This window comes from Calypte anna, chromosome W (genome assembly GCF_003957555.1).
Source record: "Calypte anna isolate BGI_N300 chromosome W, bCalAnn1_v1.p, whole genome shotgun sequence".
Taxonomy (NCBI): Eukaryota; Metazoa; Chordata; class Aves; order Apodiformes; family Trochilidae; genus Calypte; species Calypte anna.
Window position 1 is genome coordinate 16,181,974 of NC_044276.1, and position 16,935 is coordinate 16,198,908.

The 16,935-nt window shown below is 45.4% G+C and overlaps 1 protein-coding gene across 1 annotated transcript in view; it reads left to right on the forward strand.

Annotated features, from left to right (window-relative positions):
• The first annotated feature begins 8,037 nt into the window (after nucleotides 1-8,037).
• Nucleotides 8,038-16,935, forward strand: part of LOC103537500 (ubiquitin-associated protein 2) — a 132,285-nt gene continuing 123,387 nt past the window's right edge. The window contains exon 1 of the mRNA XM_030468296.1: nucleotides 8,038-8,097. The gene's annotated coding sequence lies outside the window, so the exon portion shown is untranslated. The remainder of the gene's footprint in view (nucleotides 8,098-16,935) is intronic.

Here is a 16,935-nt window from a genome sequence, read left to right on the forward strand (position 1 = left end):
TGGATTCTGTGTGATATTCAGAGACATGCTCTACACCATCTGACTACAGCATACCAAGAACTCTCAGACTTTATTGTTGCATGCTGTACATCAAATATCCATCTTGTTTAGCAAAGGATTGCCAAGTCATGATGAAAGAATGCTAATAATACTAATTAAATCTGCACAGATTATGGAGATGCAGACATGTTTGTCACACAGCTTGTGAAACTTTGTTAAGAGCTTTGTTTAGAGTTCCCAACCCACAATAATAATAAACCAAAATATCAATAGCTGCCTCAAGAAAATCAGCACTACATATACACTGTTTGGTCTGAATTTCAATTTAGCTCTTAAGGACCCTCTATCTTATTTGGAAAAGATGGTAATAGGGAGTTCTTGCTTCTTCCAAACAGTAGGAACTTCCATAGTGCCTGCTTATCTATGTAATAAATATCAAGGTCAGTCCAGGATGCAGACCACTTAAAACTATCTACTCTGTCTAACCAGAAAAGGCAGAGGCATGAACAACACACATTATTTTCATATATTGCTTGGATTAAAACGATATTTGATGCTGTTATGGTTTGAGTGGGCCAGGATAATGTTATGGTACCAATATGAGGACCTAGAGAGAGGGTCTTTAGGACCCTGAGTGATTCTAAGGGGGGGCGACACAACAGAGAGGGGTCAGGATTCCCTCTCATTTCCTTGCCCTACTCTATAAAAGACAGGAGAACCAGAAGCCTGTCCCCCTTCCTGCTCCCTTCTTCCTTGCTGCTTCGCTGCACTTGCTTGGAGGTCTTGGAGAGAGGTTTCTGCTTTTCCATCAGCTTGCCACACGCACTGCAGAATCCAGCTCTGCGGAATACAAATCCATCAGGTGCTGGGAAGAGCCATGGACAGAATCACAGAATCAGATGGGTTGTAAAGTGTGGAAAATCCGCGGAGGCTTAAGGACGACACGTAGTCACCAATATGGTTAAAGTGAAGTCGTCTATTAACAATTCACACTCGCTTTATATAGAGTCCTTGTTTATATAACAATATCTTGCAGGTGGCTATATCTTGGCCACAAATCCTGTTCTCACAGAACTTCTGCTGGCTACATCATTATCATTATCCATTATTCTTCTTTTCTGCTGCCAGCTCCCTTATCTTTTGCCCATAGCTCATCTTTCAGTAACCTTGCAACTGGGTCTCAAGGCCCTAAGCTTACTCTAGCTAAAGCTAAATAGTCAGGATTACTCACATCTGTTTTCTTTCAGTTTCCCAACAGGAAAGGACCTCTGAGATCATCAAGTCCAACCCTTGATTCACTACTGCCTTGGTTCCCAGACCATGGCACTGAGTGCCACATCCAGTCTCTTAAAAACCTCCAGGGATGGAAAATCCACCACCTCCCTGGGCAGCCCATTCCAACGCCTGATCACCCTCTCTGTAAAGAATTTCTTCCTAATATCCAACCTAAACCTCCCCTTGCAGAGCTTAAGCCTATGCCCTCTTGTCTTACTGATAGATGCCTGGGAGAAGAGACCGACCCCACCTGGCTATAACCTCCTTTCAGGGAGTTGTAGAGAGTGATGAGGTCTCCCCTGAGCCTCCGCTTCTCCAGACTAAACACCCCCAGTTCCCTCAGCCCTTCCTCATAGGCTCACAGGCCAGGATGTCATTGGCCTTCTTGGCCACCTGAGCACACTGCTGTGATGCGAGAGGTGGCGACCTTAGGGGGTCGGCGTGGAAGTCAAAGATGAGTCCTCACAGAGGTATAGTCGATGCTTCCAGAAAAAAGGGCTTTTATTACGTACGAAAACTGCTTATATACTGTTACAGTGGTCACGCCCCCCTCCACCGCACTCCAAAACTACCTGCTACAGGTCACCCGGTGCCGTTCACACGCAGCAAAAGCAAATCTTATTGGTGCAGGGGTAGAAGCCACTTGTTTTTCACTTTGTGCCTTCTCCTAATCTAACGTCCAGGACAGGGTGTCCTTGTAACTCTGAACAGTCAAAACATGGGGTTGTGCATACAGCAGTGCAGCACGCCTCCGCCTTTCAGACCATCCCCCTACACATCCCCGTTTTTTTTCTTTTGCACAAGCCATGTTTGATTAATGGTTTTGCAATGCTAGCTTTCAAGCAAAAAAAGGAATACAAACAACAAGCAATCTACAGAACCCATACACTAACAATCTAACACCTCCTTTAAGCAACCGATAAAGCCATCCGAGTAACAAGCCAAACAAATTATTTGATTTTGTTATTGCTGTGCCTGAATGTGTTCCAGGAGTGGTTCATGGTTAAAATTGTGCACGGGAAAGCTGCCGATTTAGGCACCCTCGCGGCCCCTCCCACTGCTGCCTCTGCTGCGAGTGGCAGCCGCCCTGTGCCGGCAGCGAGGGAAACCGCCGCCCCCAGCGCTGCTCTGGCGCTGGCGGGAACAAAAGGCACCACACCTAGTCAAGTCCGAACCAGCCCTTGTAGCTCTGGTAGCAACCTGTAGAAAGCATTTAAGGAAGTCAGACTGCCTTGTGAGGGATGATGACTCGAAGACGGAGAGGAGAAAACCTTGGTTGGAGAGAGTGTCGGCCAGAGGCAGGAACAACAGGGGACAGTGATTCGGAACCTGAGATAATTGTCCACTCCATATCTCTGGAAGAGATACGAAATTTAAGAAAGGATTATGCTCACGATGAGGGTGAGTCCCTGACTTCATGGCTGCTGTGGAGTTGGAACAGAGGAGCTGGAGGGCAGAGAGGCTCAGCAGTTGGGATCGTTAGCCAGAGATGGAGGCATTGACAAAATCCTGGGAGGAAACCCATCACTCCCAGTCTCTGGAGGCATCTTTTAACAGCTGTCAAAAGCCAATATCCCTTTAAGGAGGATATTAAATGTTGCCCTATTAAATGGAACACTATGGAAAAGAGGCATCAAATATCTGAGAAAGCTGGCAGTCTGGGAAGTCATCCATGGTGATAGGGAAACACCTGCAGATCCTGATGAGCTGCCATGCAGGAGGCCTCTATTAAGCAAGTCCCATCATAGCCCTCCTGTGTACTCTTACACTTCAGGAGGAAGGGTCTTTGGGGGAGATGACAAAACACCACTGACTGTTAATGAATTTGCTAACCAACTCGGGCAATATGAAGACAGGGTCTCTAACCCCTTGCAGGCTTTCATCTTGGCTGTGGAAAAACTGGGGACTGCAGAATCTCTTATGCGAGGCTGCGTGATAAGTTATCCAGGATGAGAGAGGGAGAATAACATTCATTCTTCTCCTGACTGGATCCATGTTTCAGCCATTGGGAACAGATGCTCTCCTAGGAGACCAGCTCAGGGTAGGCAGAAATCGACACAAAGTTCTCTGTGGTTTACCCTGTGTGACCTTGGTGAGGACGTGTGTATAGCATGGCAAACCCACTGCGGCTCTGTGTGACGAGTACAGGAGCTACAAGGTAATACCGCTAGAGGTAATGTTCCCAGAAGGATGGCTGCTTTGGTCTCCAAAGAAACATCTACTGCTGGCCCAAGCAGATGGGTCTCTGACCCAACTATGAATCGAGGAAGTAACAATGCGAGTCTGGTTTGTCACGCAAACCCTTCTGTTCATTGTGGGTGCTGTGCTCAACATTAGAGGGGCTCTGCCTCCAACCAGGTAGAGGAGAGGGATAATCGAATTTCCTGGAGAGTGTGGATTTGGTGGCCTGGCACAGCAGAACCACAGAGATACAGGGCCCTGGTGGATGCTGGTGCATGGTGCACCTTGGTACTGTTGAATCACAGACAGGCAAACTCCATTACCATCTCTGGAGTCACTGAAGGGTCTCAAGAACTGACTGTACTGGAGGCTGAAATGAGCCTGACTGGGAATGCTTGGGAGACCTACTGTACAGCAACTGGCCCAGATGCTCAGTGCATCCTTGGTAGACTTTCTCCAGAAAGGGTATTTCAAGGATCCAAAAGGATATTACTGGGCCTTTGGTGTAGCAGCTGTGGAGACTGAGGGCATTAACCAGCTGTCTACCCTGCCCAGCCTTTCAGATGTGACCTTTCTGTGGTGGGTCTGATGAGGGTAGAGGAACAGTAGGTACCAACTGATGATACAAAGCTGAGAGGGGTGGCCGACACTCCAGAGGGCTGTGCTGCCATCCAGCATGACCTGGACAGGCTGGAGAGATGGGCAGAGAAGAACCCAATGAGGTTCTCTAAGAGCAAGTGAAGGATCCTGCACCTGGGGAGGAAGAACCCCAAGCACCAACATAGGTTAGGAGTGGACCTGCTGGAAAGGAGTTTGGAGGAGAAGGATCTTGGGGTCCTGATAGATAGCAAATTATCCATGAGCCAGCAGTGTGCCCTTGCTGCCAGGAAGGCCAACGGAATCTTTGTCTGCATAAAGAAAAGTGTAGCCAGTAGGTCAGGGGAGGTCATTCTTCCCCTCTACTCTGCCCTGGTGAGGCCACAGCTGGAATACTGCATCCAGTTCTGGGCTCCCCAGTTCAAGAGAGACAGAGAACTACTGGAGAGAGTCCAGGAGAAGGCAACAAAGATGATTGGGGGATGGGAGCAGCTCTCAGATAATGAGAAGCAAATTGCCCTTTTCACTGACGGATCCTGCTGTTAGGAAGTCAGTAGAGGTAGAAAGCTGAAGTTGCAGAAGCAAAGCAGGGAGAAGGTGAATCAAACTGACTTGCAGAGGTCAAAGCCATCCAGCTGGCCGTGCTGAACAGGAAAAGTGGCTGGTACTTGACCTCTACTCTGACTCATGGATGGCAGGAAATGCCTTGTGAGCTTGGCTAAAGGGATGGAAGTGGGACAACTACTAAACAATTAGCTAATAAACAATTGGGCCAAAGAGCATGGTGTAGAGTGGATATACCATATTCCCTATCATGTACCAGCATCCAGAAAGATTGAACACTACAATGGCTTGCTGAAAACCACCCTGAAAGCAATGGGTGGTGGGACTTTCAAAAATTGTGACAAACACTTGGCTATTTAATGCCAGGGGATCCATCAATCAAGCTGGCCCTGCCCAATCAGACCTTTTACATATAGTGGAAGGGGTTCAACGGTCAAGTCCGTTGTATGTGAAAGGAACCTGTTGGGGAAAACTGTTTGGGTCTATCCTGCTTTGGGCAAAGACAAACCTATCTGTGGGATTGTCTGCTCAAGGTTGTGGACATACTTGGTGGGTATGCCAGAAGATGGTGAAGTCCAGTGTGTACCACAAGAGAGTTTAACTGGTTGAGAGCATTTAGTTTCAGGTTGTAGAGCATTTATTACTGCTTAATAGTGATAAGTCATTTTAAGTGTTCTTCTCTAGGATAATGCACTGGTGTCCAGGAACCTCAGGATGAACTTGCAGCACGAGGGCATGAACCCCAACGACCTCCATACAATCTCATTTGGCCTGAGAGACTGTCATGAAAATCCACAGCCTGGACTTTACAAAATGTTGTATAAAGACATAGCCTGGTGAATAAGTATGGCAAGAATGGTATGGAATAAGGGGTGGAAAATATTCTGTCTCGGTTCAGTGGTCAGGGCGACTCACAAACCAGAAGACAGAATTGTTCCCTGTTACCCCCTCCACTCTCCCAAGGGAAGATATAAGGGGAATAAGAGAGACTTAAAGGTTGGAAATTAAAACTGGAACAAGTTTACTGAAACAGGGAAGGAGCAGTAACACATGGAATGAGGAACCAATACATACAAAATATATACAAAACCCAATTTTGATGATTGCACAGATAGGTGTCTGAAGGTCCCTCGTAGCAAGGCTGGCTTGGGAGCAAGGTCCATGGCTCTTCCCAGCACCCGATGGATTTGGATTCTGCAGAGCGTGTGGCAAGCTTATGGAAAAGTGGGAGCCTCTCTCCAAGACCTCCAAGTGACTGCAGTGAAGCAGCAAGGAAGAAGGGAGCAGGAAGGGGGACAGGCTTCTGGTTCTCCTGTCTTTTATAGAGTAGGGCAGGGAAATGGGCTCCCCAGTTCAAGAGAGACAGGGAACTACTGGAGAGAGTCCAGAGGAGAGTGATAAAGGTGAGTGGGGGATTGGAGCATCTCTCTTTTGAGGAAAAGCCGAGAGCTGGGAGTCTTTAGCCTGGAGAAGAGAAGGCTGAGGGGAGACCTTATCAATGCCTACAAGTATCTAAAGGGTGGGTGCAAGGAAGATGGAGCCGGACTCTTCTCAGTACTTCCCAGTGACAGGACGAGAGTCAACGGGCACAAGCTGGAACATAGGAAGTTCCATCTAAACATAAGAAAAACCTTCTTTATTGTGAGGGTGCCAAGGCACTGGCATAGGCTGCCCAGGGAGGTTGTGGAGTCCCCTTCTCTGGGGATACTCAAAACCCACCTGGACGCATTCCTGTGTAATGTGCTCTGGGTGATTCTGCTTTAGTGGGAGAGTTGGACATCTCTAGAGGTTCCTTCCAACTCTGATAATTCTGTGATTCTGTGAAATGGGAGGGAATCCTGACCCCTCTCCATTCTGCCCCCCTGGATCCTTCAGGGTCCTAAAGACCCTCTCTCTAGGTCCTTTTATCAGTACCATAAAATTATCCTGGCCCACTCAAACTATAACAGATGCCCTCTCTACTTATGTGGAGAGTATGGGGTCAAGGGACAGAAGATGATCAAACAGCAGTAAAGAAGGCCACAGAAGAAGTCAAAGACAATGAGATGTAACACTGGAGGCACCAGGGGCTGAACAAACAGTCTGCTTTCTGGTGCCTCCATTGCCTTCACCAACCCTGCCTGATCAGCAGATCGCCAAGCAGGAACCTATTTCCACATAGGCTAAGCAAGCTCTGCCTTAAAATGCCAGGCCTTACAAAGAAGGGATGCCAGAAGCGTACAAGTGCTACATTTTGAACCAGAGGTGCTATACACAGTGGGAAAAATGCACAGCAAGAAAAACCTGAAAGGAAAAAGTTTTTTTTTTTCCTGTCTCACAACATGAAACTCCTCTTCTTGGGGAGTCAAACAACCTTCCTTTTCTTGCCATCTGTACTGTAACTGTTCAGTTTAGGTTGCCAGAAGCTGCACCGTGCTCTTACATATTTCTGCTGTGACACCCCTAGTATACTCTCCTTTGCAGTTTTGTCCTGTAGTGCAACTATCCTTTGTCCTTGGATTCCTTCATATCAATGGGGTGCCTCCCTGTGTCCAGCCTGGCAAGATTAACATTTAAAGAAATTGACATTAAGCACAGAACTGGTTCCAGTTTCCTGACCGCTCAGGCATTGGTCTCAGCAACTGTGGAGAGAGAATGTGACAGAGCATTTTGATTCTCTAGTCATGTAAACAGTTTGGGATATCAAAGAGGTCTGGGAAAACAATAACTAGGGAAGGAACAAGGGAGTTCTAGAAAGCCTAGAACCTGTGCCAGCTCAGCTTGAATTGCCTGGGACTGAGTCACCAAATTTAATTAACATATTCTGTCAACCTGAACAGGCTATAATCTCTGACATAACCATTCCTATTTGGTCCTGTCAAAACCCTGTAGTGCAGAAAATAAAAGCCACTTTAAAATAAGAAGTAAAACCTAAGAAAATCGCCAGAGTTCCTGGTTCAAACCACTCCTTCAGCCAGCAAGAGAGGAACTGAGCCATGATTCTCAACGTTCATTGTTCCTAAACTCATCCCGTGAGGATCCAAGCTGTGCCCGCGGGTGCCGAGCCTGTGTCTCTCCGCAGCCTGATAAAGAGCTGAATCAGGGCCGCATATTCCTGCAGATGACCTTCCCAGTCAGCCTCCAACAGCACCTTCTACAGAGCAGCACTAGGAACAGCTGCGACCTTTCCCCACGGCCTCCCGCAAAACAGCCAGCGGCGACGAGCTAGTACTGACGCCCCTCAGGTACGGGGAAGCCCCATACCCATTCACGGAAATACTTCCTATGCCACCTTTCCTCAGCGTGGTTACATGTGGGACCAACCGTTCCCTTCCGCCGTGCGCGGGTTGAGGGGGGGCGGAGCACCTCAGGCGAGCACGATACGTCACGTGGTAGGGGAGTGGCGTCGCGCGCGAGTGGAGGGGGAGGGACCGAGGTAGGCAGGCGGTCACATGACGGTGGTAGGCGCCGCCGCTGCCGCTTTGTGACCGCATTGGGCAGGTACCGTCGGGGTCGGGGTCGGGTGTGCTTGACCGCCCGGTGAGGAGGGGGTGCGTGTCACTCTCTTACCGCCTGCCTTGCATGCGCGATGGTGGGGTATGGTGGTGCGCCCAGGGGAGGCCTAGTGCCCCTTCCTCTTCCAACGTTTCGGGGGTGGCTGTTGCTCTATCAGCGGCCTGAGGCCCCGGGATGAGCCCGCTTCCCCGTCTTTGTAGGAGCTTTTGTCCGGTGGCGGGCCTTCCTTCCCCGTTGGGCCTGCCGCCCCTTCCTGGAGGCAGGTCGGGGGTGGCGTGAGGGGAGCCGGTTTGCTTTATTTTTCCTGGTAGCCGCCTGGAGGAAGCTTAGCCCTGCCCTAGCTAGCTGTCCCCTCCACCCCTCTTTTGTCCCTCGTACCGCTAAGTAGGCCACGGTTGCGGCCTATTGCTCCCGCGCTGCTCCAGCCCGGGGTTCGTGTGGGGAGGGCGACACGACTCAACCCTCGATGGGCTAGGAAGTGGGAAGAAAGGGGGATTCCTCAGAGGAGAAGCGGCGCTAATGGAGAGGGGTGTGCCTTTGGGCCCCTTTCTAAGTTCGAGTCAGGAGGGTGGCATCACGGGAAGGGAATAAGGGGGTGAATAACCAGTTATTTGTAACTTGTGTAAGGCTTCCATGTTGTCTTCGTCTCCTTCCTGAGTGCTTCTGTGTTGGTGGGATGGGGTAGGGCAGCTGTGTCATGGTCACAGCTACAGAATTCACTGACAATAATATCTCAGCAACAACAGTAAGTTACTTGAGGACATGACAACATATGAATCGTTCACTCTGTGAACTTTATCTAGTACTTCGTCACACCCGATTATATGTGCTTGCTGAAAATTGAAAGGTAGGGCAGGGCTTTGCTATTGCACTGGCATTTAAAAACGAAAAGAAAGCTCTTCTGTGTTGATGAAGAACGTTACAGAAGGAAAGTTAACTGGTAGAAACCTTCCTACAAGAAAAGATGTAGAAAGGGACCTCGTGCACATTTGAGCCTTATAGCTCAATGATCTGAACTCTGATGTAAAATTTAAAAATATGTGCTGAAATGTCTGCAGTGTTGTTGAATGTCACTTGGGAGTTGCTCTGGATGAACCTGGTTTGAAGCTTCTCTCTAAGGTGTGTTAGCATCAGGAGCATGGACGTGCAGAACCCTCTTGGTTATGTTCAAAGGAGCACAATCTTGTGGAACAGAAACTTAAGGCTTGGTGTGGAGCTATGTAAGGGGAAACTTGTGAGGGCCAGCCTATTTTGTCTCAGCTATCAAGCAGCACAGTCCGTAGTAATCTTAATTTGAGTAAATGCTGAATGCTTATAATTCAGCAGCAGATCAAGGCAATAGCCTCTGGGGCAGTGGTGGCTGGTGAAATGGAGAGGCTGTCCTGGCATGAGAGCAGCTGCTTCTTTCAAGAAGAGAAATTGGAGCTGGATGTGTGTGAAGGGAAGGGAGAAGGGAGGATGTGCAGGCCTGGAGGAGCAGCACTTGCTATTGAAATGGAGCCCTTCATAAAAAATGGCATCAACTCAGCCTTCTGAGTTTTCTTTTTTAATATTAACTGGGCCCTCTAGAGCAGTTCTCTTGGTTATATCATGTTTTCTAGTGGAATCGGATTAGATTCCTATCTGACTGACTTGGTATTTATACCTGGGTCTGATCTCTCTGTGGTGGTTTGACCTAACTTGTTTAAGGAATTTATTTTTAACTACACTAGGTAACTTGAAAGCAAGCAAGGCTAAATCACTTTTTAGCTTTAATGATGTTTGGTACACTCCTGGAGGGTTACATGGAGAAACTGGATTGACTGGTGTAAACTAGTTTTGATGCATAGTCTGGAAAATGAGCCAATTTTTGTGTTCGTAGTTTCAACAATCTTGGTAACTTGGAGGAGTGGGAATTCAGCAAGTTCTATTCTGCTTTATTCTATTTGTAGTTTTTATCAGCATAATGATTTTTAAAAATGTTTATGGTAATAAAAACAAAGACATGAAAATCCAGAAATTTAGACTATTTCACTTGCATTGTTTTGTCTAGTCCTCAATAAAGCTGCTGGTGCCATGAATTGCAAAAGATTTCACCATTCAAGGGGAGTTTGGAGTTTACAGACGTGCCACTAAAATCTAGGGATGCTAAAAGAAAACCTCAATAAACCCATGTTGTTACTAGAAGCTTTTGTTGTGCTTTGGTTTTAGTTCTTCCAATTTTTAAGCTGCCCTTTTGGAACTTAAAAGCATATTTTTGATGTTTTACATTTTTTTCATTGACTTTTATGTGATGCCTTCTTCATAGAATGCAATTTTTTAGTATGTTTTATATTTGCTGCTGGTGTCCTCCTTGTGATACCAGTCATAGCAGAATAGTATGCTAATTGATAGTGCTTGAGAAATGTTAGTATCATAGACTATTAATACTCTGCTAATAATTAATATTAATAATATTACTATTAATAGGAATGCTTACTTGTGATTTCAATGGTTTAGTACTAGTACTTGAAATAGGTTCTTCATAAATTAAAGAATACAAATTTATATCTTTATTAATATTTTAATTTATTTTTTTATCTTGCTTGGTTAAAGCACATGAACAGGACTCTGAAGACCCATGTTCTGTGCTCAGGTTTGCAACATCCTCATATAACCTTGGTAAGAGAAGCCAAGTGACGTGTCCTCTTTATAAGATGACATAATAAAGAAACTGTTGTATTTGTATACTTCAAAACTATTGAATGAAAGATGGTAGAGGAAATATAAGTAATATCCACTTTGGTGGTGTTAGTCTGCTGGAGTTTGGTTTTTTTTTTGGTTTGGGTTTTTTTTTGTTTGTTTGTTTGTTTTGTTTTTATTCTTTTCTGATAGTCTGCTCATTTGTAGCCCTTTGTGTTCTCTTTGCTTTGCAGAGAAGACCTAGTTTGGACTTGTAATGTTTCATATAACTTCCTTAAACAGGTTATGCTCATTAAAGTGAGACCCAGAGTGAAAGGTTGTGAAAGTAGCTCATTTGCAATTACTTAAGGTTCATATTTTACAAAAATCATACAAAGGGTTTCTCCATTTTGCTCTAACATGAAAATCCATGCTCTTTAATTTTGGCCATCTAAAATGGCAGTTAATTGGAACTCCCTGCCCACCTGGGGCTCTGCAGTCTATTTCACAGGTGTGGTACCTTCAGCCTTTTCCCCTCCACTACTTAACTTCTCAATACTGCAAAGAATAAACAGTGATTAAAGACATAGATCAGGTGATACAGTCTGATACCTAAGATCTCATGGATTACTTGGCTTACTTTATACTCTCAGTTCTCTTGAAATTCTTTCTTTTTGTGCCCAACTGTCTTTGTGAAAGCTGCAAGATCTCTCCCTCCTCAGCTTCTTAAATCAGTCTTCCAACAGATGAACTTGGAGTCCTTAACCTTTGTGATTATAGCATTTTGCATTAAAAACAATGACATGTTTTCCATATTGAGAGAGGTTTGATCTTTCTTGAGGCTTAAGGTTTGCCTGAAGTAGTGCTCCTGTTTATGGTGAAATTTATGGTTTTGTGTTTTTGCTTTATTGTACAGGAAACACAGCTTATTCCAGATCTGCAGAAGATGCAGATTCAATAGAATTTGTCATAGAATAATTTATTATTTGGATTTGAAGTTAAATGAAAAAAAATACTTGACCCTCTGTATTTGAATCATCAGGTTGCACTTTTTTAAACCTGATTTAATAGGGAAGGACAAGTCTATCTTAGCTTGTTAGTCAGCTTATTAGATTGAAGGTATAAAATTTGAATATAGTCGCTGTGATCATATTCCTAAATATTTTTAATGTCTAGCTGCAGAGAGGAAGTCTTTTTGCAGTTTTACTGTGTGGTGTAGGTTTCATTTAGAACATATCAGCTGTATTTCTTATGACTAAAATACTGTTCCTGGAAGTAGGATGATGCTTTAGAGACCATATTGAGATTGCTTTGGAGCAAAGAAAACTTTTTTCTTCTGTATTTGTTAAGTGTTTTGAGGATGGTGGATATATAAAGTGAAGCATATGGCTTCTGAAAACTTTCTGGTTTCCTCTTTCTATTTGGTTTTAAATGTTCACTGAATCATGGCTATTTTATGGTAAACACTTGAGTGATATATTATCAAATTGTCCATGTTTCTCTGTATTTTGAAGGCTGGTGCTGATTTTTTTTTTCTTTCTTCCTTGATGTTTACATTCTTCCTTGATTTTTCAAACTTGCATGCTATCTTAGATGCAGTTTCAGCAACATGAATTGGTGAAAGGAATCCAAGTGCTAAGCCCTGCTCTGCTGTCAGGCTGTGCATAATATATTGTATTTGAGAAATTCTGAACTGTGCTTTTGATGGGTTGTACCCCAAAGGACAAATATCTGCTGTTACTGGGCTTTTATTTCCGCTTTCAGTCCCAGGTTCTTCATATCACTGACGTGAGCTATTTTGAGACTGACATAAGGGGGACCTAAATTACTGATGTGTTAACTTGAGATGAATAAATGTGATGTGGGGGAGTAGTACTGCTCTTCCTGGTCTTGTGCTTCACTTTATTAGCCACTGAATGAATTTGACTGTTTTGAACACAGGATAAGTGGTAAGGGGTAGCTGTCTGAAATTCAGTTTAGAGAAAGATTGAAATAGTGTTATGAGCTTGGTGAAAGAAAGTTATGAGTATGCAAAAGGTGGTATGGGATTTTTTTGGTGTTTGAGAAAACCTTGTGGCTTCTGATCTGTGTCCTCAACCTGTTGACTTTTTTTGCTGCTGCTTGATTTCCAGATAGCAGCCATGCCCAGGAATCTTTCTTTGTGTCTTAGGAAAAGACACTACTTACCTGTCTTGAATAGTTCTCTCTTATGACTATAGTCATAACCTTGCAACTTTACACCTATACTCCAGTTTTGTTTACCATTTAATCTGTTGATGTAGTAGTGTATGTTGCTGGATTTAAAGTCCCAGTAACTTTTGCCCTACCTGATTTAATTGGTGATAGACATTCACTTGATTTTCTGTCACAGTTTAATGTCTGGCAGGCAATTAGACAAATGACAGATGCTCTCTATTAACACCCCTTCCTTCTCCTATTGAGGAAGAATGAGAATAAGGGTCTCTCTCATGGGATAGAGTCCTTCAGGAACCCCTCTGACATGACTCCCTCCCACCAAGTGCAGTCCCTCAGGAACAGACTGCTCCAGCATGGGCTGCCCACAGTCATGGCCTGCTTTAGGAACAGTCACCTCCTCTGGCACAGGGATCTCCATGGTTGCAGATCCACACCTGCCTCTCTGTGATCCTGCACAGGCTGCAGATCTATGTCTGCTCCCCTGTGGTCCTTCAGGGACTGCTCCACTGTGATCCTCTATGGGCTGCAGATGTACAGCTGCCATCTCACCACGGGCTGCAGGGAAATCTCTGCTTGGGCTCCTCCTCCTTCCTTACTACCCTTGGTGTCTTTGCTCTGGCATTTCTCTCACCTCCTCCTCTCCTCTGCTGTTGGTGGTTTGTTTTTTTTTTTAAATTATTTCTGCAGGTTTGTTTTCCCTTTCTTGAATGCTACTGGCAGAGGCCCATCCAACTTCCATATCTGCTCAGCCTTGGCCAGAGGTGGGGCCAGCATTTGAGACTGGGGAGCTTCCAGCAGCTTCTCATAGGAGCCACCCCTGTGGCCCCCCACTTCCAAACCACCCCTATACTAACCCGAGACTTATGGGTTGGAAATAAAACTACACAGCATTAATGAAAAGGTAGTGATGAAAAGGAAAATGATTAAATAGATACAAATATATATAAAAGCAATATTGCATTCCTCCTCCCTTCCCCCCAATAAAGCTCATGTTACCACACGAGTTTCAGGGCAGCCCTGGAAAAGTACCAGGCTGGGCTTCTGGAGTCAGCAGCAATCAGGAGTTGTAGGCAGAAACACACAGATTCAGGAGGGCACAGATCAAGATCACAGGCAGATGAACGGATAGAATCCTCCCAGGATGCCGGCCATAGATGAATAGAGCTTGATCCTCCTGATTCCTTAAATTTATACAGAGTATGATGCATATGGGATGGAACACTCCATGTGGTCAGTTTTGGTCATCTGTCTTGTCTGCTTCTCCCCACAGGAGGGTTGCAGGTGTGACCCCTTTCCAGAGCATAAGATGTTCCTCAGAACCGAGCAGTGGCCTTGGTTCTGCACACCATTCTCCAGCAGTAACTGTAAACATCGAGCGTTATCAGTCCTAGAAGCAGACACTGACTGAGGAACTTGCTGTTAATTTCAGTAAGTACAGCTACTTAGAGACTTGCCTGAAAGCAAAATTACAAGACAGAAAATTGCTCCTATCCTGGCTCAAACCACCACATTCCACCCCTTACTCCATACCATTTGTGTCATACTCAGGTCACTACTATCTTTTATAATCAAATACACACAAATACACAGATTATTTGTCCATTCTTCTATAATAAAGCTCACTGAGTTAATTTAGTCCATGATTGCAGATGTCTGTCTTTTATAGCAGTCTCTCAAGGCAAGGGACAATTGTCACAGTTCATGTCCATGGGTTGCAGATTAGATGTCAGCTTTGAGGAAGCTACTGGATGCCAGTTTATGAACCTAATTCTGGTTTCATCACCATGAAGTTATCCTGAAAAACACTTAGTGAACACTGTTAGTGTTATGTAGCAGCTCACATATGTGGGGCTTGAGCCCACAACTCCCAAAATTCCAAGATCTACCAACTGAGATAGTTGGGCAAAAATTCAGTATTCTCGCCTAGAGTTAGATTTCCTTGAGGTACAAATTGTGAACTTCTCCATCATTGCCCACCAAATATCTCCAGGCCCTTGAGCAAAAGCAACCCCACGAATTGGTTTGCCTTTGTCTGAGGCAGGAAAAACCCAAACTTTTCCCCATCAGATTCCTTTCATGCACCACAGGCACTTTGTCCCCATCTACTGTATATAGGTCTGACTGAGCAGGACCAGCTTGATCGATGGAACCCTTAGTGTTAACTAGCCAGGTGGCTTTTGCCAAGTGCTTGTCCCAGTTTTTAAAGGTTCCACCACCCATTGGCTTTAGGATAGTTTTTAACAGTCCATTATACCACTCCCTTTTCCCTGAGGCTGGTGTCTGATAGGGGATATGGTATACCCACTGAATACCATGTTCTTTGGCCCAGTTATTAATACGACTGTTTTTGAAATGAGTTCTGTTGTCTGACTCAATTCTTTCTGGTGTACCATGTCTCCACAAGACTTGTTTCTCTAGGCCCAGGATGGTGTTCCGAGCTGTGGCATGAGGCACAGGATATGTTTCCAGCCATCCTGTACTTGCTTCCACCATTGTAAGCACATAGGGCTTACCCTGGCGGGTTTGAGGCAGTGTTATACAGTTGATTTGCCAGGCCTCCCCATACCTATATTTTGACCATCTCCCTTCATACCACGGAGGTTTCAATCTTTTAGCTTGCTTGATTGTGGTGCACATGTCACAATCGTGGATAACCTGCGCAGTAGCATCCAAAGTTAAATCCACCCCTCAGTCACAAGCCCATTGGTATGTTCCATCCCTGCCTTGATGACCTGAAGTGTCATGGGCCCATCTAGCTAAAAACAGTTCACCTTTATGCGATCAGCTTGTGAATGGGGATCACACTTGGTGCGAGTGTCGTTGATGCACTATTGAAGTAACAATTGGCACTCGCTGGTCTTCAATTTTCAGCAACCCCCCTGCAGAATCTGAAAGGCCAGACAAGGTATGCAGATGTTCTGTGTTCTCAGTCTCTACAGCTGTTATACCAAAGGCCCCCTGGTACCCTTTTGGGTCCTTGAAGTCACATCCCTTGAGGTAATCTATGCCAAGGATGCACATAGCATCTGGGCCAGTCACTATAGGTTGTGTTTGCCACCTTGTCCCAGTGGTGTTCACATCAGCCTTTACAATACTCAGTTCTTTAGATCCCCCATCATTCTGGAAATAGTGATGGATTCTGTCCTTTTCTGATTCGATGGCATTAGGGTGCAATGTGTGCTAGTGTCCACCAAGGCTTTATACTTTTGTGGCTCTAATGTGCTAAGCCTTGAAACCCACACAGTTCAATGAGTTTGATTGTCCCTCTCCTCCTTCTGGCTGGAGGCAGGGCACCTCTAAGCACATGCAGCACTGTCAATAAAGGGCTTGTTTAAGCTTTCATCCCCTTTGCTCATACCTGATTGTCACAGTTTAACACTGGCCCGGCAATTAAACTGAATGACAGACGCTCTCTATTAATCTCTCTCTCCTCCTTGATAAAGAAAGGAGAGAGAATAAGGGAGAGAGACTTATGGGTTGGAAACTAAACTACACAACTTTAATGAAACAGTAATGATAAATAGGAAAAATTACCAAATATATACAAATATACAGGAAAATGGATACCATGTTCCTCCCCCCTCTCCCCACAATAACTCTCACGTCACCACCGAGGCTGCAGGGCAGCCCTGGGAAAGTCCAGGCTGGACTCCTGGAGTCGGCAGAAGACGGGAACTGGAGGCAGGAACACACAGATATGGGCTGGCACGGATCAGGACTACAGGCAGTTGAACGGACAGAATCCTTCCAGGATGCTGGGTGAAGGAAGGGAAGCAGGAAAGGCAGGAAGGACAGGCAGCCGGAAGCTGGAAGCAGGAAATCTGGCTTGCCCCTCGTGATGCCTCAAATTTATGCTGAGTATGACGTGTATGGGATGGAATACTCTGTTTGGTCAATTCTGGCATCTATCTTGTCTGTTCCTCCCCAAAGGAGGGCTGCAGGTGGACATCTTTATCCTCCTGGACAGTAAAATGTTCTCATCAGAGC